The sequence below is a fragment of the Macaca mulatta genome, chromosome 2, assembly GCF_049350105.2.
Source record: "Macaca mulatta isolate MMU2019108-1 chromosome 2, T2T-MMU8v2.0, whole genome shotgun sequence".
In the NCBI taxonomy this organism is placed as follows: Eukaryota; Metazoa; Chordata; class Mammalia; order Primates; family Cercopithecidae; genus Macaca; species Macaca mulatta.
In genome coordinates, this window is record NC_133407.1 from 190,621,741 (window position 1) to 190,634,605 (window position 12,865).

Below are 12,865 nucleotides of genomic sequence, written 5' to 3' on the forward strand. Positions count from 1 at the left end.
AACTCGTCATTTACATTAGGTGTATCATAATTTTTTAAGTTTTGTATTTTTTCTTTCAGTAGTTGTTAATCTGCCTATGTATAACCTAAATATATTAAATAGAAAAACTTCCATTGTGTTTTTCTTTTAATCTTATTTACATACATGTATATTTACATATATACACATACATATATATCTGCATATATGTACATGTAAATACCTGTATTTTATAGAATTCATATTCTAATTTTCCTGATTCTTAAAGTTTATTTTATGGAAACTTTTTCCTCCACAGAAGGAAAATTAGAAGAGATTAATAACAAATATCCACAGTGAATATTCAGAAAGCTATATAATTACATGTAACTGAGGGAAAGAAATTTGATAAATAAGACTGAAGATATTGGCCAATGAATGCACAGGCATTAAAAGTTATACATAAATATTATCATTCCAAGCAGGTGCAGGTATTCAGAAGATCACATTTAGATGTAATTCGGCATAGTCTGTGGTATACACACCATAGCCCCACTCTCTTACTTCTTACTGATAATGTCTTAAGTGATAATGTAAATTAAGTACTGGAATGTTTGATTATATTTTGTTTCAGCACAGATATATTATGTAATATGGAAAAACATTTATGTCAAACATTCTATACTTGCACAGCTTTTGAGTTTTAGAGCTAGAAACAAATTAGCAATCCATGTTTGTTAAGAGGCTAATGGACAAAAAGATGTAGTCACTTGATCAATGTCACAAATTTATTAGGTGGCACAGCTAGGACTTGAAATCTTGTGTTTTGATTTCACTGTTATTTCAGAGACTGAGAACTATTTATTTAGACGTGTTTAAATTCTGTGATGTTATATTGCATTCATCAAGAAAATAAATCAAGGCCAAAATATTGTTTACAAAGAAGTAAACATTTTCGGAAGATGACTGAGATACATTAGATGATAGAATCTCTCATTGGTGGTTAATATGCAATATGGATGATTACATACAGAACTTAGTTCAATGTGCTCAATATTATTCAAATTATTTAATTTGATTTTTTCAACATATGTGCTGCATGTCCACTTTCTTCCTGATCTTGTATAAATCAAGCAGAAATGTGGATTAGAAACTGGATAATAAAGAAAGAAAGAAGGAAGTTTCAAAAGGGATGAAGGGAAGTAAGGCAAAATGAAAGGCAGTGAGGGAGGGAGGGAGGGAGGAAGGAAGGAAGGAAGGAAGGAAGGAAGGAAGAAGGAAGGAAGAAAAGAAGAAAGGAAGGAATAGAGGGAGGGAGAGAGGCAGAGAAAGAAGAAAGGAAGGAAAGAAAGAAGGAAAGAAGAAAGGGAAGAAAGGAGGAAAAGAGAAAGAGAGGAAGGAAGAGAGAAGTTGTCTATCTGTAAATATTTAACAATCATTTCTACAGGTGTGAAAACCTGATTTCTAGTGTTTTCTATTTTAATTGGTGTAAATGCTCCCATCCATAGCTGATTTCCAGTTACAAAAATTACATTACTGAGCAGTTTGGAAAAGATGTTCACAACTGGTTCTTGTAAGAGCTGTGTGAAGTCTTCAGTATAGGGCTAAAAAAAGTCAAGAATAAAGGAAGTAGGGGAAAGAGGAAGAAGAGAAGAAAAGTGAGGGAAGAAAAGAAGAAAAAAGTTTTATTGGCATTAATTCGTTTGTTAATGATTCTCCTTTCTTAGCCAAAGTTTCAATTCCTTCTTACTAGGACTATTATACTTAGTCATCTCTCAAGTGGCCTTTGGTAGTCTCCTCTTTCCCTATGTCTGCTAGATGAATTTTCTTAAGGGAAAACTCAAATCTAGCTTTTATTAACCTTGTGGTCACAGAGTCCTTCAAAAATATGTGGAAATCCTGAGCCCCGTCTCCAGAAAAACATTCACATGCATGCAGGTGCACATACAAATTTAAACAAAAATTAGGACAGTTCGCAAAAACTCATAACTCACAGATTTAGAGACTTCTATTTTACTCCTTTGATAAAAATTTGTAATGACTTGAGCATCTACTAGTGTTTATGACAATTTCGTGTATAAGCCACGTTTTCAACTACTCAAGTCAAAATCGCTTATTTCAGCATTCAACATCCTCTACCTTTAAGCCTAACTTTTTTTCTGCCAGTCTTATCTGCAACTGCCTAAGCTTCTATAATAATTAAAAAGTAAGATTCAAAAACAATGTTCCTCTGTCTCATTGCAGCCTTACTGTCTTTCACCTGAAAGTTTCTCAGTGTTTAGAGTGCCTGACACATAACAGTTACCCTGTATACATTTGCTGTATAACAAGATAAATAAATATATTGATAAATAATAAAGCTGTATCAGGGACTTCTTCACACTGTGTATTGAATTTTCAAATCTATTTCAAATTCATTTTGGGTTAGAACATGAATGTAAACTCTGCAATCTTTCAGCCACATTACCGGAACAATTTACTTTACTTCTTTTGACTTCTGTTCTCTCATTTATAAACTGAAGATAATTTTCCAGTGGATTATTTTAATAATTAAAACAAATAACAATGAAATTGTAAATGTAGAACTTACAGTTGATCATGTCTGTGTTCTTTACTATTAGCGGCCCACATCCCCAACATGTTTTTGTTGTGAGTTTGGTTTGACTTTGGGTGCCCGTACTTAAAAAAATACATTGTGCCAACACTAAGAATTGGAATGTTTTCAATAAAAATTTCCATTCCAGTTTTCTTTTTTTTTTTTTTAAAGCATAACGTTTGGAAACATTTTAGGTAGAAAGGCAAGAAGTATATTATCTGCTTCACTGTAGTCCTCATCATCCATTTTACATTTTAACTGGCAAACATCAGTCACATTTGCTTTCCGGAGCTTGAAAAGTACCATGAAAACTCAGGACTTCCCTTGGCTAGGGGAGGGAGTTTCCCTAACCCCACCCTGCTACCTCTTGCCCTCTGTGGGCTGCACCCACTGTCTGACCAGTCCCAGTGAGATGAGGCGGGTAGCTCAGTTGGAAATGCAGAAATCACCCCCCTTCTGCGTTGATCTCCTGGGAGCTGCAGACCAGAGCGGTTCCTATTCCGCCTTCTTGCCAGCCACCCAGCTTTGTCTCTCTTGGTCTCTTACCTGAGCTTTCAAAACGTGGTTTAGTTCACTCATTTGCACACCAGCGGGCCCCTGTAGATTTATGGCATTGCCATCTCTCTTTTCTGTAGTAATTTCCCCATAGTAGGTACCAAATACCTGTGTGCTCAATATGAATCTGGTGTGATTTGAAGGGCCTCAGGGAGACTCTGTGCCTGCCATAAAATCCTGCACAAACAGGGAATTCTGCTAACCAATAGTTTCATTTGTTTAATTAAATGTTTGGATCTTCATTAAATTTTGAATATCATTAGAAAAAAATGTGCTTAGTTTTCAGTATTTTGTAGAGTGACTCTAAGAAGTATCGATGTGAAGTTTTGCATTCATTGTGGCATTTGATACACAAAATTGTTCTGTGTAATACCTAGAACATCATTATCGCTTCATTTTACTTTTTAAATTGGCTGACTTCTGTCACATTTGGATCCAGGAGATCAAATAATATCATTAAAACATAGTCTCTTTTCAAGACTCGGTTCAGCTTTCCTCTGTGTGGATACCATTCTCAGACAGGGCCTGAGACCTTCCTGCAGGGCCACAGCAAGCAAAGGGTTTACAATTTGTTTAGATTTTGATCTCACATGGGAAGATCATATCATTTTCCTAATACCTTGTGGAATTATCATGAGGATTAAAAAATCGAATGCGTGGAAAATAGGTCAGATCCTGGCATATAATAAGTATGTATTTGTTATTATTTTCACTCCTGTAAAAATTCTGGGCTTCACTTGTACTGGTCTGTCTGGGACCCTATGTTTCTATCCCTGTATCAATCCAGCATCCCAAGAATTTGTGGAAGAGGAGCAAAGGAGGATTGGAAGTCAGAGTTACATTATTTAAAGGTAGGAAAAAAGAAAATTATTCAGGGGAAAATATGCATAGCCTCCAATATGGAGAGGAAAATAATTTTATCATTTGTGTAATCCTAAATCAGGTCACAAATGTAAAAGAAATTTATTCCTTATGTGAAATATTGACATAAATAGTAATGTGTAGTGATATCTATTTATAATACTAGTTTTTCAGCAACATTGCACTTCCTTTTCTGCTGTTTCACTTTAAGAAGACTATCATTACATTTGTAGGAAATGAGATTTCGGGGGATTCCATTATCTTTTGGCAGCCAAAGTGTGATACGTATTTCTTCACCGTCTTAAACCTAGAGAAAATTAATGGCTGGATGCTGACCTTTTGTGTTTCTGTGGAGATAAACAACGTCCTTTACACACAAGAAGTAGTACTTTAGGAGTATACGTAGTGGTAACAAGAATCAGAACACATACTTTATAGGTCTGCCTAGGTGCCCAGTTATGTTATGATTCAATAATGATTTATGAAACAGAAGCAAAATCTTCCCTAATAGTGGAACCATATCCTTCATAAATATAAAATATGTCTTATTCTTCTCCAGATACTAGAAAATGTTATATTATATCCATAAAAAGTAATTGGTGGCAGTATGGACAGATTGATTCTGAATCCAACATTAGGATGGCCAGGAAAAAAACATAAAAGAAACTTGTATGCATTTGGATGTTGGTTTAAACTGTTAAGTAGCTTTCTGTGTGTCATGATGGGAAATGATTGGCTTTTAATCGATATTCAATAATATCTACAGAATTGTACTTAAATTTGTTTTAACATTTTAACTCTTACCTTGATATGTCACTTTTTTGTTGTTTAAGGCTGCTACTAAATTTAAGCTTAACTATTTCCATTATATTAAAATAAAAATGTGTACTAAGTATACACAGTAAAAATGTGTTTGATGAACTAAGAACATAGTCGATATAATTGGCTGGTTGACGTTAAGATGTAAGTTGTAAAAACAAATATCTCCCTTAAAATATCTAAATGATATCTTATAATAGACACTCATTCCTATTTCAAGACGCCTTAGGAAAACAAATGGCTTATTATTTTACCCTTTTGCTGAGGCTTCACTTGCTTATTAGGGAAATGCATTCAGTCGCAGATTTTCTTTGATTAAGAGTTATTGTAAATACCATTTCCTTTTTACTTTGCTCTGAACTATTTTTAAGTATGTAGCTTATGATTCTTAACATACTTTAATCATCTCCAAAGCAAGTCAAAACTATATTTTAAATTGTTGAAATGAAATTTTCACCATCGGCTTCCACCAAGTCCAGCATATGGACACTCAGTATAAACATTTTAAATAATAATTTGTAAAGTCCTTACTGGTTGGTTTTAGGTTGGTTTTAGGTTGAATAATAGATTTCATTCCTACAGTTCTCTATAGATTATAAAACACTTTTATATTTGTATTTCCTCTAGCACTTGTGCCACTTCTGTGAAATTAGGTGTGTATTTGAGGAGATACCTCCTGTTCGGCATTAGATTGCTGCCAGCCAAACCCTCATCCAGTAGATTCATGTTTCTATCTACCCCACTGTAAAAGCACAGTCAATAAGGTGAGACTCAACGGCTGATTAATACAACTATAGGATACTCCATTATTTCAGTTATATAGCTTAATTTTTAGTGTTTAATAGTAAAAATGCGCAAATCGTCCCTATTTAGATTTGTGTAAAGGCAGTAAAACTTATATCAAATTTATTCATGACAGAACATAGTTTTTCAAAACTCACTCAAATATCTGTTAAACATAAATTCATGTGACTATAATCTTCATATAATTCTATCAACGTCTTAGTTCTGTTTATGAGTAAATTATCATCTTCACATACTTTTTGTGAATATTTTCAACAATTTTGATGATTTGGTTCCACTAGAATACTTACCCCTAAGGAAATATGTGCCCGTTTTGTCTATAACACAGAGAAGAAAGAGCTTGCTCATATTTGGAAACATAAACATTACCAGATTTCTCTTTTTCTTTTCATTAATTAGATAAAACATATATTTATAGATGAACAGCAATAATACATGAGTCATATCTGAGCTTCAATATTAAAATTATCAAATAGAAACAATTTTTTAAAAAACTTGCAAACTAAACTCATCTGCCGTTAATAAACCCCATCTGCCATTTTATGGCACATACACAAACTGCTATAGGAAGATGCCAAGACAATTTAAAATTTCCTTCTACAAGGGTCTGAGCCAGAGCTAATTTCATTCAAAGGATAAATGAGCAAAGTATTCCTGTGCCAACTGACAAAATATAATGATTCATGATTAATGGATCCTTGTTCTTTTCTTCTAAGACCTCTCCTTTAGGCTTGGCAATACTGTGACCAGTGCAGGAGGAGAACCTGAAACTCTTAATGTGAGGGCAGCAAATCTGATCTATATTTTATGGTTAAGATTGGCTCATTATTAGTCAAGAGAATGATTGATGATAGAAAATTCTGTCTTTGAACCTTATAGGGCATATGCTAAAAATATTTTAAAACATTTGTCCTAGGTGAGACAATATTAAGTTTTCCTAGGAAACACAAGCTTCTGTTGTTAAAATGTTTTTGCTCTGATGATCAAATCTAATTACTTAAAATGCCGTTAAGTTTTGTTGACTCAATTACTTATGACTTGCTTTCTAATTATAAAACTGGAATGATTTTTTATTAGAATTAGCAGTCTCTTTAGTCTTTTTAGCTGTGGAGTATCACAGTAGTTTATATATTGTTAAATGACTACATAAACAAACAAACAAATGCTCCTGCTGGAAAACAAGAAAGCGTTCTATTTTTATTCCTAATAATGAAGATAAGAAAAATATAATTGAGAAAAAATTAATCACCATCAATTTCTTCACCATCCTTGTCAATGATATTGGTAGCCACAATGTACAGCCTATTTTCTGGTACTGTATTAGAACAGCTAGATAATTCTCACTGTTAATCTATTTGGGTTTCTCTTTTGACTCTGGGCATCTATTTACTGAAATAATAAACTACTGTCAGCTTTTAGCTAACATAATTTATAATTATTTTGCTGCTAAGTGGTAGGGAGATTTTGTAAACCTGAGATCAATAAAAATGTGAAAATGTGTTGATCTCATTTGAAAGGATGATTAGTTGGTTGAATAAGAGTCATTAATAAGCAGTGTATGGAAACTGACTAAAGGTCAATTAAATGGCTACATTTTAAAATATCTTATGAAACACAATCACAATGCACAAACTTTATTGGTCAATAAAACTCTTGCCTTGATAAATTTTCATGTTTATAAAATTTTACATGGATGTATATTTGCCTATTACACACTTATATGTTATCACCTTTAAAAGTCAAATAAAACCAATACATATTTTATATTAAGATGAAACATATGAAAATAATTCCAAATGTTTTCACTACAAAAATGACAATTTTATTTATTTACATTTTAAAAGAACCATTAAGAGTTTTACTCGTCTCTTCAGTTTCTGTTAAAGTAGAAGATCTAGGTTATCTAATATATGTAAAGTGCTTGTAATAGTAACTGGCACAAACTACACATTCCATATGTTAGTCTTTATGTCATTATCATCCTCATAAAAGGGTTAACAGGAACATGTGGCAGGATTTTCAGTATAAACACCAATGGAATTGATGAAAAACCTCATACGATATTCAGTGGCAGTAAAGACATGGTTATCCACACCTGATAGATTTAGATAGAAATGCTGGGATAAAGGCTCAATTCTCAGTAATATAGTGTAGAAATATTTACTTTTGATATTATTTTTTGAATAAATTTAGATCAAAAATATAATTTATCAATGACATTTATTATATGTTCCTTTTTCTCAAGACACAGATATTTCTCATGTTTTTATTTATGATAAGTAACATGCCAACTTAGTTTGGAATATCTTGGAGGTTAAAGGCAATCTCACTAGAAAAATAATAGAAAATGTTCACATTAAAATTCCTATTGGGTGACTCTTTTTAAAGATTTTTGTATTGGGTTGCTAACATTAATAATTATCACTACACTGATGTTACAACGTATATCAGAAAAGCCTTCGTTAAAATTTGTAAGGTAAGATAGACAGTACTGAAAAGTTAACCTTTAAGCCAATTCAGATATAATTGATTCTTTTGTGACTGGGTAGTTAGTGTGTTCTAATTTGAGGCAGGAAGTGGATAGACTCTCAATACGTTTTACGGCATGGTAGCACAACTCAAAAAAACTAAAGGACAATAAATCATATTAAACCCTAATGTTTCCTAAAAGATTTTGTTTTTGCTTTTGTTTATTCTTAAAATCTAAAACGGGAAGTTATTATTTTGCAATCAAGCAGTGTGTTTAGCGTGCTGCATGGAGCAATTTATATGAGTATAGAGAACTCTTTGTGCCTGTGTAGGTGTCTGAACAAAACAGTAAAAAGCATTTCCTTTCCCTTCTCCTTTCTATTCCCTCACTGACTGCCTCCACTCCCAATCCCTAACTCACATGGAAAGGGTTAAATCTTGAATTAGTCGTTTGACTTTCTTCTACTTTACCCAACACATTAAATATATAAAATGTTATAAAAAAAACTTTGATTATTGGATTAAACAAATTTTAATTATTTTATTTTATATTCTTCACATTTTCAACTACTTACCTAAGTTTTAATGACCATGATGGGAGTGAATGTGTAAATATAAGAGAAAAAGGAAAGAAGAGCTAACCGTGTGAGCATTACATTTTAAATATGAAGGTTCTCAAGACCTATAATTCTATTTAGTTCATGATGCAAATGAGTTAAACCAGCCCTTCAGTACTGAGTGTATTTGTTGAATGAGGATCTATTAACATGCCTTATATAGCACAGTGATTCACAAAATTTCAGGGAGTTAATTGTGTTTTTTCCAACTAAGTAGAATAAACATTGACAGTGTTGTCTAGTAAACAAACTTTTTTCCTTTCTGGGTGGGCTGTGGTATTTTGTTTTTCCACATTTTTGTGTATTTTTTCCATAGTAAATGTAAATTGAATATGTTGACATAATGTTATTGATTCAATTGACTATCACCTCATCTTTTTCATTGTTTTTAATATTTTTACTTGTAAAAATATTTCCCTAATTTCTTCATAAGAGTAGCTAAAGGCAAATGACCAACCTGCTACCGTTCATATCCATGATACTTCTTTTGAAGATGCCATGTTCTTTGGCTGGAGAGAGAGTTGGATAGCTAATTTGTGTAGAGACACATTAAACTGTGAGAAATGAGAAAATCATCTAATACATAGTTCTGCAATTTCATGCTAACAAACATGGCAAAGTCTTCCTCTTAAATGAAAACCATTTCTCCCCTCAAGAAAATGCTTCTAAAATATCTTCTTAAATACAGCCTCTGCAGGGGCACTTCTTTCCCACAGACATCAAAAATATACAAAACTTTCCTTTACAAGAGATTCTGGATTGGGTTTAATGCATTCTGAAAAAGAAAGCTAGAGATTAAGAAGAATAGAATTGCTGCAAAGAGGATGGGGGCGTCTACCCATTTAGCAAAACCCACAAGGCCCTGACACCCATCTTCTTGCTTTTTTTTTTTTTCAAACTATATTCTTTTTTCTCTGTGATTTCCATCAGAAATCCCTCCTCTCCTGTGAGAATGTCTTCTTTGTTCACATGCGTGGTTGATCACATAACTGAGATTTAGGCTGAAGCCAAGTGACAGTGCAACCAAATACGGATTTTCCATCTTCCATTTTCCACCCCCTGTTGCCAGGTCTTTGATATTTGCAATCTTGGTCAGAGAAATTACTTGTTTTGCAACCTTTAGTTTTAGTTATTCTTCACTCTATCAGACAAAAAGTAAAATATTAAGCTTGATAAGGAGATAAGTAATTGTAGATATAACATAAAACCACAATATTTGAAGAAAAATTAAATTTGTACTAAGACTCATGGAGATTTTGTTACATCTTAATTCTTCAGCAGCTGCTAAGTACTCTTTTATTCTAAATATATCATATGACAGGATACAGAGTTATGCTAACTCTGAAATATATAAGCTAAGCCTCTTTGAAGAACTAACAGTACTCAAAGAGCAAGCTGATTATCATAATTTAATAACCAATATGTTAATCATTATTAACCCACATAGGGTTTTTGTTTGTTTATTTCAACAAGACACATCCACCAAAAACACTTAGGTGAATCTAGAGTGTGTAAAAAAATGTACTCTGTGCAGTCCTGGAGTGAGGAATTGACATTTTTAGTTTTAAAACTAGGCTTGGACTGAAAGACCAGACATTCAACAGGCAGGTCAGCCATGAATGGTACAAATAGTGCTGAACATTTGTTTTTCTTCACTGGTTTATTCATTCATCCAAAGATATATGGAGAGTGCCCACTGAATGCACACTTGGTAAGATGCCTCATTCTTCATCCATTATAAGGACTGCCTTAGACATTCTGTCATATGATGCTAATAACAATCTCTAGTAGTCAGGGTAGATGGTCCTAATCACCATGTACTTTTTCAGTGCAGTTTAGGAGAGAAGCATGACTATGTGGAGCTCAGAAAGATGACACTGAGGTTGAGGCTATAAACTAGATCTTGCTCGAGGTATACCCAGTGTCATTTTTATTTACTTGATAACCTTAATCATTATAAATTTGGATGCTCTGATTATTCGTGTCAAAGGACCCCCAAAATTATTTTGTTTAAAATAATAGAAAGCCCTGAGGATTTGTTAAACAGCAGACACATCAATAAATGATCAAAACATATACAAGTATCCTGCCTTTCTAAATCTTGGTTGATATTAAAAGTCATTTTCATACAATCGCAATTCATGTTCCTTTCTACCCCCAAAATATAAGCTCCAGGATATCAGGGCCATCTGTGTACTGTTCAGTGAGGTATCCCAATTTCCCAGAACAACATCTGGCACATAGAAAGCACTCAACAAATATTTGTTAAATAAAAGTTGAATACAACTCATTTGTGAGCTTGGTGTATATGGCGGGTAACATGAACTGTTAGCAGTTTTATTCTCTTAAGGGAGCACAAATAACATGGACCACTAATTCTTTTCTCTACACAAATTAAGGTTGGCAGTAAAAAATACCATCATAACAATAATATCTCATAATGCCAAAACAAAATCAAACTGGTTCATTGTTGACTATCTCCTTTCATAACAGAACAGAGAGAAGAGGCACAATTCATACACTAAGACAATTCCAAAACGTTATTTTAAGCGATGCTGTTAAAGTCCTCCCAGTCAACTGTTCTACTATTTACGCAAATAACTTGAAACTGGCTGTAGTTCCTGTCTTTATGCAATCCATAACACATGCTTTGGGAAAGCTGATTGAGATAGAAAAATAATTACAGGCCAAGGCAGAAGAAAAGAATCAAAGAAATTTTTAAAAATCAACAGTGTTGGCCGGGCGCGGTGGCTCAAGCCTGTAATCCCAGCACTTTGGGAGGCCGAGATGGGCGGATCACGAGGTCAGCAGATCGAGACCATCCTGGCTAACCCGGTGAAACCCCGTCTCTACTAAAAAATACAAAAAACTAGCCTGGCGAGGTGGCGGCGCCTGTAGTCCCAGCTCCTCGGGAGGCTGAGGCAGGAGAATGGCGGGAACCCGGGAGGCGGAGCTTGCAGTGAGCCGAGATCCGGCCACTGCACTTCAGCCTGGGCGACCGAGCGAGACTCCGTCTCAAACAAACAAACAAATAAACAAACAAACAAAAAATCAACAGTGTTATTGGCTTTTAAATAAGTTTTACACTAAACCCTAGAAAAGGAGGTTGTGGAGATCAGTCAGTTTAATTTACCTTGGCATTATGTGTGTGTGTGTGTGTGTGTGTGTGTGTGTGTGTGTGCGCGCGCACATGCACACAAGCGCAAGCCATTGTCTGTAGACATTTCTTATACATTTGACCTATCTATTTTGGAATATTCTCTGTGCTTTAAGATGTCAGAGTGGGGTATTTTTACTTACTTTGCTTGCTACAGAAAGTACATTCTGTTTGGTAAACAAAAAGTGAAAACTCAAAACAAATGTAAGTAGGAGACAGCTTAGCTTAAAAATCTAAAAATATACTACAAGTCTATCACTTACTTTAACTTCGTTTGCCACTCCCTTTTTGTTGCTAGTATTTTCTTTTTCATAATATTTATCATGATAATATAGGGTATGCTCTTCCTGACCACCTGGGCCTAACTCCCAGGTCCACCTAAAATGCAAAGGCTTAGACATGTCAATGCATTGTGCTTAGAAACTTAGCTAACTCTTCAAACAAAAGGCATATCAATTTGTAATCAGGTTTCAATATTGCTCCTTGTTGGAAATATTAAAGAGAAACATTTTATTCCTATGTTGCATGTGTTTAAATGAATCCATTTCATCTATAAATAGCTCTTGATAACATGCTTCATATGAATTAATTACCTTCTAGTGTCTTTTTCCATATGGTGTTGACGTAATATCTTTCGTAATCTGTTAATTAAATTTTAAAAGCAGACACAAAAGTATAAAAACATGAAATTTTTTTTCCCGTGGAACTTAAATTTTCAAGTAATTCTTTGTGAATGTACAAGTAAGTAATATATTTAATCAATTTCCACAACATTAATATGTATGATGTTCTGTTTTTCATGTTATGTTTTTTGTGTATTTGTGTTTGTTAATGTTCTTCTTTGCTTTTGGTACTGTATGGCTATAATAGTCCCTATTTCATGCAGGCATTCCTCATTTTTGGTAGCCATATCTTTGAATGTGTTTATATGGGACAGTGATTTTAAGAATATACCTTGGCATTTTATTGTCATGACTTTATGGAAAATGGACATTTAATATATTTTTAAAGAACATTTGAAGTTCAAAA